The sequence below is a fragment of the Rattus rattus genome, chromosome 14 (genome assembly GCF_011064425.1).
Source record: "Rattus rattus isolate New Zealand chromosome 14, Rrattus_CSIRO_v1, whole genome shotgun sequence".
In the NCBI taxonomy this organism is placed as follows: domain Eukaryota; kingdom Metazoa; phylum Chordata; class Mammalia; order Rodentia; family Muridae; genus Rattus; species Rattus rattus.
In genome coordinates this window covers 71913624-71926273 of record NC_046167.1, presented here as the reverse complement: position 1 = coordinate 71926273, position 12650 = coordinate 71913624, and positions in this window count along the sequence as shown.

Below are 12650 nucleotides of genomic sequence, written 5' to 3'. Positions count from 1 at the left end.
GGCAGGCTGTCTCCCAGAAGCCATGTTACTAGGCACGCATGCTCTCCCTGTGGCTTTTCGAAATTAAATAAAATAACATCAGCCCAATTCTGCAACGAACCCAGCCCTCCTCCCTCCTTCCCAACGTGACTTGTGTGCCTGCATTTAATTAATTGGGCTTGTAGCTGATGGATCCTCTGATTTTCACAAACAATTAAGCATAATTACTCGGGAACACCCATACAGGCTCATAACCTATTATGCTTGGCAAATTTAGCCAAACAGAATTAGGGTTGCTGCTTCCAGATCTGCCTCTGCTGTCTGCTATGCTGGCTCTGGGCAGCAAGCGTGCAGTGTGGAGCCGCCATGGACACCCAAGCGAAGTACAGTTGGACTGGGACTGTGTCGTCTCTTCAAGAGCTTAAAGCTCTCCTTTCTGAGAATTAAGACTTTCTGGACTCCTTTGATCTCCGTTCCTGTCAGTGTATTATGACTGTGAGACATCACTGATTTCAAACACCCTTCCTGCAGGCCCTGTGTGTTAAGTGATTTTCAGGGTGCTCTGCCCGCAATGTCTTGTTCTAGGTGGATCACTTGTGTGCGCTCAGTTTGTTCGGGTTTTCAATGTTGTATTTGTTTTTCTCCTTAAGAAATGCTTTCGGATCCGTGGTCTTTTGTTTTTGGTTGTTTTGTTTTGAGACAAAGTTTCATTATCTATTCCCAACTGGCCTCAGATCTGCTATGTCGACAGACCATGCTGGCCTCAAACTCACAGAGATCCACCTGCCTCTGCCTCCAGAGAACAGGGATCAAAGGTGGCAGGGCGACCACACCTGGCTCCACTGTCTTTCGAAAGAGCCTGCAGACACCTGAGAAACGTCGCTCTACAGCTTTTAATGTTGGATTCCTTGAGCTCCACTCGCGGTCTTAGATCTGATTCTCTGAAGCTTGCTTAGAGTGGGTTTTTAAAAGGGACAGGGTCATGCCCCGAGGCTGACGCCTTATCAGATCCGAGTTGCTCAGACTGCTGCCTACCTGCATGTGTGGTAACTGGGCTGGGGTTTATGGAGGAGTTGAGCCCTGAGGAGGAAGGAGCTTGTATCTAGAGAGCTCTAGCATGCTCCTGTTACTGGATGGGGGCAGTGTACAGAGTCTCTTTGTAAAGTTACAGCAGATATCGGCTAAAGGTAGAAGTTTATGGGAAACAGGCTCTGTCAGTGCTTGGTCTGGTGGTAGGGGTCTGGCTTCATGTCGTCTTCATCCTCCTTAGGCAAAGGGAGGCAAACATCTCCATCAACAGCATCTAGGGCACATCAGACTGGGCACATCAGAACAAATGAGGATGACCACACCTCCCTTGAAGTAGGGTGAGGAGACACAGCTCATGCTTTACCCAGAGACTTCACATCATTTAATACAAAATACCTGTGTGTGTATCCAAGGCTAGACTCTGAAAGGGGCATCTTGCATCTGCTTTTCTTTTACCCCTGGTTATTCTGGAGGACAGAGCCACACAGGGAAATGGAAAAGCCTTAGCCCACTACTACTCTATGGCCCCAAGGGAATAGTTGGAAGCCAGGTGCTTGGCACTGCCGTTGACCTCTGACCTCACAAGCCCACAGACAGACATGTTTGGAGATTTGTGACAATGTGAAGAAACAGCTGGACTTGTATAGTCTAAAAATACCCAACAAATTAAGAAAAAGTATGTCACTTTATGTAAGCATAAAACAAGTAAGTGCAGTTCATTTAACCAATTACTACATAAAATACATAAAAGCCTATCGTTATGTCATTTACCCAAACACACATACAATTATAGAGCATCCATAGAATCGCACACAATGGAAGGAAATGTAAACAAGCCATGAAGATGCATTGTTACCTCATAGCCCTATGCAGCTGACCTCGGGACAGGCTTCCCAAAGACCCTTCCCATGAGTCACCTCTGCTGACCATAGGCTGAGCAGAAACTAGCAATTCCCCCTTAAGTCCTGACCAAATTGCAGAGTCAGGAGCAAAATAAACAACTGTGGTTGCGTTCAGCCACAGCACTTTGAATTTAGCTCCCTCACCTGTAAAACACGAGGGTATGCACACTGGCCGCACCCTGGTCATCGACCTGCAAGGCAGCTTCCCGGTACCCACACCCTTCACTCCTCTCCCCTGGTACTTCACTCCTCTCCCCACTCTGCCCCTCAGGAGGAGCTTGCAAAACTGATATTCGCCCTGGCCATGCTGTTCCTTCCCTTTGCTACTTCCCCCCCTAGCTTGGCTGTGATGACTCAGCGCCTTTTCTTGACATATTTATAACGTTTATCGTCCTCTTTACCTTATTAGAATGTCACCATTCCAGTGCATCCTGCTGCTCTAGCAATCAGGCCTTTAGGCCTGGCTGGCTGGGCCTTGCTGTCCAGTATTTCCAGGCACTCACAGGCTTGTTCGTAGGAAGTGATGAAAACGACCGGAAGTTATCCAATCACCGTGACGTTTAACTCGGTCTGGAGTCTGGAATCTAATCACAGTTTGCTGTTAGACACCCAGTGTCTCGTTTCGAGCCTAAAAACCCCCGCTCTGTGCCTTGGATCTTTCTGTGAAGAGGCTCCAGGCCTATCCTTCTGGAAATGCGGCGCACTGGATCCCACCCAAGGAACAAATTAGAATGTGTCATATTTATAAAAAGCATGGGTCCTGCACCTTCACGCTGGGGAGCGCAAGGCCAGGCCACTGGCTTGTGGTTGGGGGTCTCTTGTTAACAGGGCCCCCAAACATCAATCCTGTTACCTTCTATCCTTACTTCCAACTCATTTAAAAGGTCATTTCCCTAGTTAGTTTCATCTCCGTAAGAAACGGCCCCTTTCTCTCTCCGATCCCGCTTAGCTCTTTGCTTCCATTACTCTGAAGCAAAGCGTCACCCATTCGCATCGCTCCTCTTTCCTGAAGGCTGTCTGTCAAGAGTTCCCTGACTCTCTATTGAACCATGAGCTTCCCGGGGGAGGGGCTTCCTCTTAATTATATCCAGATCCTTCCGCCCGAGCTGGCTTTAGCACAGTCAAATCTGTCCTCAGAGCGAATGAATTATTTCATCTCGTTGGCTCGTACTTATCCGCGGGATCTAAAGATGTTTGACACAGCGGCACTGGATTCAAATCTCATCTCTACCACTTTCTAGCAGGGGCGTCTCTGTCAAGCTTCTCTCGGTGGCAAGGATCCACCGCTTTTGATATTGATATAACGAGAATCGATCTGTTGATTTCTACTAGCAAACGTTCTAGGGTGTTGCTGGTTCCCTTCTTGTTTTCCTAAAACCTTGAAGCCAGTCATCCCCTCGATCCTCACAATTTTTTAATCGGTGCATTTACACCTATAAGATGTTCTGCATAAATTGCTCCATTACTATGTAAAAACTGTCGCTATCTCTTCTGACAAAGTTTGGGTTAACATCTGCTTTATTAGTCAACAGTATGTCCGTCTGTTTTTACTGTCTTCCCTGATGGCAGATTGAATCTCGGACTGCGGTTGTCTTTGCCCGTGAGGTGTCTCAGAGACAAGGCATAGTTGAATCTTGAGTGGTTTTCTCAATTTGTCACTAGAGAGCCAGAGAGAGAGAACTCGTGGTGCAGTGCCCATGTGCAAGTCAGTTCTTTCTTTCCTCCTTTGTATGCATCCCGGGGACGGAACTCAGGTCTCCAGGCTTGCACAGCAATCGCCTTTGCACACTAAGCTATCATCCAGTTAGCTGGTCCGTGCCTTTTTATTGCTGACCTGATGCTATTTTAGTTTAAGGCTGTTACTGAGAGGACTTTGCTGATCCATGTGATTTTGTTTGCTGTTTTTCTAGATGGTCGGATTACTGTTCTTCTCTTCTACTGATTTTAAACCTTTACCGTTTTACTGGGTTGGTCAGAATGGATCTCTGACTGGTTCTTCTTTGGTCATCTATTCCTCTCGTAAAATGTATCTGAGTTTAGGGTTACCATAGCTGTCATGAGACAATAGGACCAAGAGGGTCATGGGAAGGAAGGGTTTATTTCGCTCACAGTTGCATATTAAAAAATAAAACAAACAAACAAACAAACAAAAACACTTCAGCTTTAAAAGCAGTGAGGGCAAGAACTCAAGCAGGGCAGGAACCTGGAGGCGAGAGCTCATGCCGAAGCCATGGAGGGATGCTGCTCACTGGCTTGCTCCTCATAGCTTGCTCAGCCTGCTTCTTACATAAGCCAGGACCACCAGCCCAAGGCCTGGCCCTCTCAGGACAATCACTAATTTTAAAGATGCCCTAGGGGTTGGGGATTTAGCTCAGTGGTAGAGCGCTTGCCTAGGAAGCGTAAGGCCCTGTTCGGTCCCCAGCTCAAAAAAAAAAAAAAAAAAAAAAAAGATGCCCTAAAGACATGCCGTAGCCTGGGGGGTTTCTTAATTGACATTCCCTTCTCTCAGATGACTTAAGCTTGTGTCATGTTGACATAAAGCTATCTAGCACAACTGACCCTTTATCGGCTTGGCACACAAAGAGACACCTTTCCTTTCTTGTTTATTCCCAAGGTCATAGGCTAATACAAACATCAAACGTAAAACAGTATGGTAGGCATAAATCTTTCTCAACCTAGTTTAATAGGGGTTCAACCTCTCCCCTAGCCCACCACCCACCAGAGGTAGTGGAAAAGAAACGTTATTAGGACATGGGGGAAATAGGCGTGTTTAGAGATGGTTCTTTGGGGCGATTCCAATCTTCGTTGTTCTCAGTCCAATCCTCTAGCAAACACCAAGCACGAATCAGCAGCTACAGTCCAGTCCAGAAGGAATCAAGAGGCTCGCCAACTGGCTCAGTGCCTCAGAAGCGGCAGGAAGGCGCAGGAACCTCACAAGAAGTCCTTTGGAGAGTTCCTGTCCATCAAGTCAGCACCAGTGAAGCTCAGCAAGTCAACGTAAGGCAAACCAATAAATGTGCGTCACGGACGAAGAACGGGGAGGCGAAGCAACGTGCATGAACCAACGCTCTAGCTCCCGCCGTCTGTGGGGTCATGTTTACATTCCTTCTAAACATCACAGGCCCTTTCACGTGTCTGCTTTCGAAAAACAACCCTTTCGCCTGTTTGCCACTGCAGAACATCTTTATGCATCCGTTGGGATGTCCAGGGCTTTCATTTGTCCTTTTGACCTTTTTGCTTGCTTGTTTTATTTTATGTCAACTGGTGAGTTATGTCAACTTACGTTTGTCCTAGCCACTACTATTTAGGACAGAAGCTGACGTCAGCAGCAGAGGCAACGATTTGACAGCAAGCTCTGTGCCACCATGCAGTAAAAGACATCCATGCGCTTCCCTGGGGGGCCTAATGAGATGTAGACAGAGGCACAAGGGTATCGTTGGGTAAAATGCAATTTGTGGTCTTTCAGGACTCAGGGTATTAATAATTAAAAATGAAGAAGGGAAGGAAAGAGGAAAAAAGGAAATGAAAGAGTAAAGTTCAAACAGGAAGTGTCTGAGTTAGGGTCACTATTACTATGATGAAACTCCGTGACCAAAAGCAATGTGGGAAGGAAAGGGTTTGTTTTGCTTACATACCCCAAGTCACAATTTACTTAGGGAAGCCAAGGCAGGAACTCAAACAGGCAGGAACCTGGAGGCAGGAGCCGATGCAGAGACCATGGAGGGGTGCTACTGACTGGCTTGCTCAGCCTGCTTTCTTCTAGAACCCAGAACCACCAGCCCAGAGAAGGCATGACTCACAAGGACTTAGCCCTCCCATATCAATGACTAAGCAAGAATATGCCATACGGGCTTGTCTATAGCCCAGTCTTAGAGACAGTTTCTCAGTTGAGGTTCCCCTCCTCTCAGATGACTTGTGTCTAGTTGTCATAAAATTAGCCATCGCAGTGGGAAAGTATACGGTTGAAAGGCATTAAAAAAAATAACGCAGAAAATACTATAGGAATGGTCCAGAAGAAAAAGAAACAATGGCTCTAGAAATATATCCAGGCATTAGACATTATACACAATAAAAACAACCAACTAATTAAGATCCAGAACTGTAGATTTAAAAAAAAAAAAAAGAAAGAAAGAAAGAAATTAAATAGAAACTATTTCAGTGAGCACTTTTCCTCTGTTGGGACAAATGTGGCTCTCCACCCTCTTCTGTCCTTTCTAGCTGAATTTGCAAGGGAAAGAGGGTGTTAAGTCCTTATAATTAAGACAGGTTGAATCAGTGTGTTCTCCTAGCTGGAAGGAATTTCTGTATTGGACTCAGCTTTCTTCAGGAGTGTCTCAGCCCCACATTCTACCCGACCCCTAACCTCCACTTACAGCCACCACTCTCGTGTACTCAGCATTGCACTTTACATGCAGAGTTTCAGTGCCCAAGCCATGGGTTGGTGCAGGACAGAGGACTAAGGGTGTGTCCAGACTTACGTGGAGGTCTCTTTCTGCCTGGATCCTGGTTGGGTTTCATTTGTTTGTTTCAACCACCACCACCAATACCCCCACTCTTGCCTGGGGGGTAATTGTATATCTATCCTCAAGACTGTGAAGGTTCCATAAAGTGTCTTCCTGTGTTGGGGTGTGTCTATGTATGCTTTAGGCAAGCTGATCCTGGATGGTGGTGGAGATTTTCAACTTCGGGCTCCGACACTCTGAACAGAGAGGTGGGGAAAGCAGGCATTTCACTTTGTTCTAGATTTCATGGAGAAAGGACTCAGTCTTACATATATATATATATACATATATACATATATACATGTATACATATATATATGTATATGTATATATATGTATACATATATATATACATATACATATACATATATATACATACACACACACATATATACACACACACATATATATACATACATACATATATATATATATATGCTCTTTTGCAGTTTAAAAATAATAAACCACTATTCCCAAGGGCAGCCTCAAACTGAGATCCACCTGCCTCTGCCTCAAAGGTGCAGGGTTTAAAGTTGTGCACAGCTTAGCTAAGACTTTTCTTTTCAAAAGTAAATCTTTCAGTTGGGCAATGATACCTCCTTCTCTGTTTTGAAAATATTTGTAGAAGGCTGGTGTTGCTTGTTCGTTCGTGGAGTGTTTGATAGAATTTACCAGCAAAATCATTTGCACGTGGGATTTTCTTCTTAGGCTTCTGAAAACACGGCTAATGTCTTTGACTGGCACGGGGGTGATTTAGATATTGGTTTTCCGTGCTGGTCTTGGCAAGCTTTGCTTTCACGGCGTATGCCCACTTCCTTTCCTCTGTCCAATCTCTTCACGCTGGGTTATCGTGACCCTTCCGGCATCGATAGGATCTACAGTGGCTTGCTTTCTTGTTTCTAATCTCAGTAGTCGCTTTTTAAAAATTTTAAGTCCAGCTACTTAGAAGCTTGTCAGTCTTTTCCAATTATTTGTAGACAACCAGGTACAGGTGTTCCTGGTTTTCCTGGTTGCCCCTGTTTTCTGTGTCTTTGGCCTTTGCCCTTCATCCTACGTTCTTCCTTGCGTTTGTTCTTAGCTCGCTCTCTCTTTTCCTATTCCCTAAATTATAAATGTCCATCACCGACTTCGGATATAACAGAAACATCGCAAAGCTACAATTTCCCCTCTAGACACTATTTAAGCCGCATCCTCCACACCTTGACATGCCTCCCAGAACATAATATTTTCCTTTCTCTCCTACTATTTTCCCTTGATCCGGGAGATGTGCTGTTTTAGTTTCTAGGTATCCGTGACGGCTTACCATTAAGTTCTCATTTAATTCCACTGTGGCCAGAAAATAGACCTTGTATGATTCAGATCCTTAAATTTACTGAGGCGAGGTTTTATAGCTCAAGATATCATATGTATCATAGATAATTAGCTGGATGATTTTAGGCAAGTTATTTAATCTCTCTGGTCTCAGTTTATTTGCTTATAAAAAGTGAAATGGTGGCAGTTGGTGTGAAGATTAAAATAGGCAGCATTTCAAAGTCCCAGGCAGGATGACCGGCACAGAGGTCTGATGTGTGTTCATTTTCAGTATCATCACAATTACTCTTATCTGAACAATAAAAACAATAAAATCTAGAGTCTCGATTTGGGTTCATCCTGGCCTGATCTAGGGCATCCTGAAGGCTCCGCACAAAATGGCTGAGGTTTCTCTCCTAGGTCCCGTGTCCTCCCACCACACTCCGAGCAAATCCAGAATCCCTTCCCAAGACCCCTTGGGACCTCCCACATCTTACCAGTCAGTCACCTGCCACTCTGCTTAAAAATCACAGATCCACATCCACAGTGATTTCCCACCCAACATTTAAGCACGGAGAGCAGAGACTTTCCCACTCTGGGACTTGGTGTACCCTGCTCTCTCTGCCTGGGACTCCCGGTCCCCACAGCACCTCTCCCTCTCACTTAAACGCTGCCTCCGTCAGGCCTCTCTGACTCCATGGCCTCAATTCAACCCACCTACTATTCCTTCTTAACCTACTCAGATCTTCCCTTCGGAGCATCTGGCCCAGTGTGCATCTAGACAAGAGCCCTCACAACATACGTAAGGTCCCCGACCAGACTAGCGAGAACGAGAGGGCAGGATTCGGCCGGTTGCTATTTCATTGCCTGCTGAAAGAGCAGCAGTCGGGTCTCATAAGCACCTACCTATCGAGTGAGTGTGATGAAGACCAGATATTTGAGCCAAGGGAAATGGTTGTTCTAGCTTTCTTTTTCTTCGTCTCTAAAATGGGCACCGCCAATCCCTTCCTTCGAGTGTTAGGGAGGAAAGTTTGCGTGTGTCCGGTCGAAGTTATGTAAGAAAGCAGCAGCTATAAACAGACTGACATAAGTATGTATTAATTTCTGGTCATTTTACTACAAGAGAGACGGAAAACTAGAAGCCGCTCCACCGAGAGCTAAATCCTCTCAGCGTTCCCATAATGCACCGTGGGCGAGGAATGGTGGGGGTTCTTCCGTGGGCCATCACAATAGAAAAGTCGTGTTAAAGGATGTTGAAGTCATGTGTCCCTGGCTCCTCAGGAAGCGTTGGTGCAGGGGTGGGGAGGGTGAGAGGTAGCTGCCTTCAAGAACAGGGTGCTTTGCAAGTGTCTATTTCGTGGGTTTGGAATTGGACACGGGATGCCCTTTTCATTCTAAATGTATTTGAAGTGTTCTCCCTTGGTACCTAATGCTTCTATAAACAGGCTGTTCATTCCTATTTAAAAGTAGGGGTAACCTGGGCCCCTGGAGGCTCCACTCTTAATCTAGTTGCTTGGTGCTGCATCTCTGGATCCTGTGGACAGTGGGGAGCAGGCGAACATAGCACTCAGCGGGCAGCTTTCCCTGTGTGGGTTATTAGACGCCTGGTTCTGCTCCATGGCTTCTGTCTGCTTTGTCGTAACAAGACAACGCCAGCCCTTTCCGGAAAACAGGAACAGAGGCTGAAGCAGTGAAGAGGTTGCAGCTTGGCAAGTGATTTGTTACATGACGACCCCAGTGCCCGCCAGTCAAGTTTTGCATGTGGCTGCGGCTATCAGGGTGAGCGCCAGGCCTCAAAACTGGCTGTTAGCATACAGAACACTTCATTTTGGGGGCGCTGCTTGGCACCTCCCGAAGGGGAGAGATTTATCAGCTTTCGCCTGCTGCCCCACACTCAAGCAATCTACTGCGTCCTCCAGGCAAGCCAGCCGCACTCTGTCCTCAGATGTTGAGCAACACGTACAGAGATCCCAGAAGCCAGGACCAAGACAGCCTCAGTGAGACAGCCTTAAAGGCCTTGAGGTCGTGTCCAGTCTGTACCAAGAAGGGGACAGGCTGAGAGGCATATGGCTCTGATTCCGACCTGTGGCCAGGCCCAGAATCACGGCCTCGGCTCACACAGAACAAGCCCAGATGGCCCTTCCCTGTTTCAAAGCTACTCCCACTTTGATCTTCCTCTTCCCGTAGTTGCTGTTCATACTCATGAGGCACCTTGGTAAAGCTATTCCAGGGACATCATATGCCTTTGATGTCCCTGGAACCCCCTGCCAAGAGCTGTTCTGGTGTAAGACCGCTGGGCGGGGAACCTGGTGCCACTGCCTCATGGGTGCCAGAGCTGAAACATCAAAGGAGAAGGTGGCAGTGGGATCTGAGTGAGCCCCCGCAAGGCTTTCCCTCCTGGGACGTCTTCTGCCAATCTACCAGCTGGGTCTGGGAGTGTGGCCCAAACAGCCTAGAGAATGCTACTGGAAGAAGCCGCGTGGAGACTTCCGGAGGCAGAGTTTGCTCCGTGTCTCTGCAGCTTGGAGCGGACGCATACGGACACTCACGATTGTAGAGCAAAACTGGACTCCAAGATTGCCTTGGAGATATTTTTCTTTATAAGTCAAATGAGAAGGCGGCAGCAGTCACAGCTTGATCAGTTGTGTCAGCCCGTGGGCCACTCCGGCCTGTAGATGTTTTGAAATTAGTTGTAAATAGGGCCGAAGGGTGTAGCACTGTTGGGCCCTACCTTGGTGTTTCCCTCCCCCCTCACTGAGCCTTTTAGCCTGCTGTAGCAAGAAAGTGTTTACACCCTTGGGAGCTGCTCTTAGCCCCTGATTTGGGGCTGGGATTTTCCATGGCACCCTTCCTCCCCACTGAGCCTTCCTGCTTGTTGTTGTTAAGAAGTTGTTTATGCCCCTGATTGGGCCGGAACTTTCACCACATAGACTTTTCCTGTTTTCCTGGTTGGGGATTTTCACCTGCCTTGTTGTTTTCCAAGGTTTTTGCCTTGGGTATACAAGGAGATCTCAGTAAAGCCTTGGTGGCACTCGCTGAAAACGGATGACCTGTGTACTTGATTTATTTCAATCTCGCAGACCTACGCCCGATACTCACACACTGTCCGTGCAGGTGCCGACATAGCACCGTGGTAGAGAAGGTAACCGATAAACTCTTGGCCAAGGATTTAATTTCTAACACCTTGTGTGCACAGGCATGCATGCACGCACACATGAACAAGGAAAATAAACCAGATATAAATTACCTCTTAAGAGTTAGGAGATAGGACATTAATTTTTACATTTTAGATTTCTTTTTAAGAATTACAAGGAAACCTTGCGATACTGGGGCTGCTGTCCACCATGGCGCTGCACACAAGAACTGGGCAAGAGCTCCCAGCATTGTGAGAATTTTCATTGTTTATTGGCTTCTGCACCCCTACCCCATATCACTGCTCTCAACTGACCTTAAGAATATGTAGCCCCTAACTTGGGTATCATTCAGCCTATAATGAATTGCTTTCCTTTTATCGTCAAGAGACGAGGCGCCTTAGCTCTAATCACATGGCACAAATTCCCCTAGGAAGACACAAGCAGAGGTTTCTCAAAATGTTTCTCATGCCACCTTCCAGAATCCCACAACACAAGTCAGGATATAGAAATGCCACATTGCCATATCTGCTAAATTGGATTTTTCCGGGCATAGAATCTGTAAAGCTGAACATTTAGTACAACCCCTGGCAGACATCGTAGCTACCACACTGAATCTTGAGGTGTACTAGTAGATGGTGCAGTCCAGGGCATCCTCAACAGTAGGCAAATACTACACTCCTGACCCCACTGCATTGTCTGCTGATGCAAGGACAGGAATCAGTGTTTACCAAGCCACCCTTATTGTCCAGGCACCACACAGAGCGCCTTCTACTCATCACTTCACTTTGTCCTCCCCATCCTTGAGTGAGGTTCACTACTCCTGACACTGGTTGATGTCTACAAGCAAGGGAGGGATTAGTGCCAGGACCTCTAAAAATACTTCTCCTTTTAAAAATAGCATATCATTTTGACAAAACCCATCGCATGCTCCTATGCTCTTCAAATCATATCTGGATGACTTACCATAACTAATGCAATGTGGGTGACATGGGAGGAGCTGTTAGACTTGACTATTTAGGCAGTGATGGGGGAAAAAATTCATCTCTCTATTCAGTACAAATGTTATTCCTTTCTCAGTAGTTTTGGTCCATTGGTGGTAACCCACGGATGTGGAGTACAGAAGGAAACACAGCAGGGATGGGGGTAAGGGTGCTCTGTGTGTTAGATCACACTTCTAGGAGTGGCAGGGCTAGAGTTCAAACCTGGGACTAACTCAAAAGTTACTACATAAGAACACAGCCACCAATGTGTCTCTTTCCAGCTGATATGAAGGAGTGCCTGCATAGATGGGGTTTTTTTTTTGGGGGGGAGTTCCTTAACATTCCCTTTTGCTCCCAAATTACTGCACAAGGTTTCTACACCCACTTAGCTCATACAATTCCAAAATAAAAGACATGGCAACCTGGCAGTTTTATTAACAAGCTGTTGGCAGGTTCTGAGTTATCGAACCCTCTAAGGCTATTAGTGCACAGATAAACACCCTGCTACTTGCCATTGCAGTCTTGCCTTGGCTCACTCTGCTCAGTGTGTGTCCTTGTGGCTGCTCTGTCATCTCGACCTCATGGTAAATCCTGCTGGTGTCTCCACATGGTCTCTCCACGCTTGTCTTCTCGCTGTCTCCGTTCCTCTCTCTCTCTCTACCTGGGACCCTTTCACTAAGATCCGATGTCCCATCTCTACTGTCCTCTCCTGCTTAGTAATGGTCCGAGTCTGCTCTTTCTTAACCAATCAGAGATGATGGTTAAAACAATTATCACATAACATTGGGACCAGAGATGCTTGACCATGCCGCATCCAGATGTCTGAGCACACAA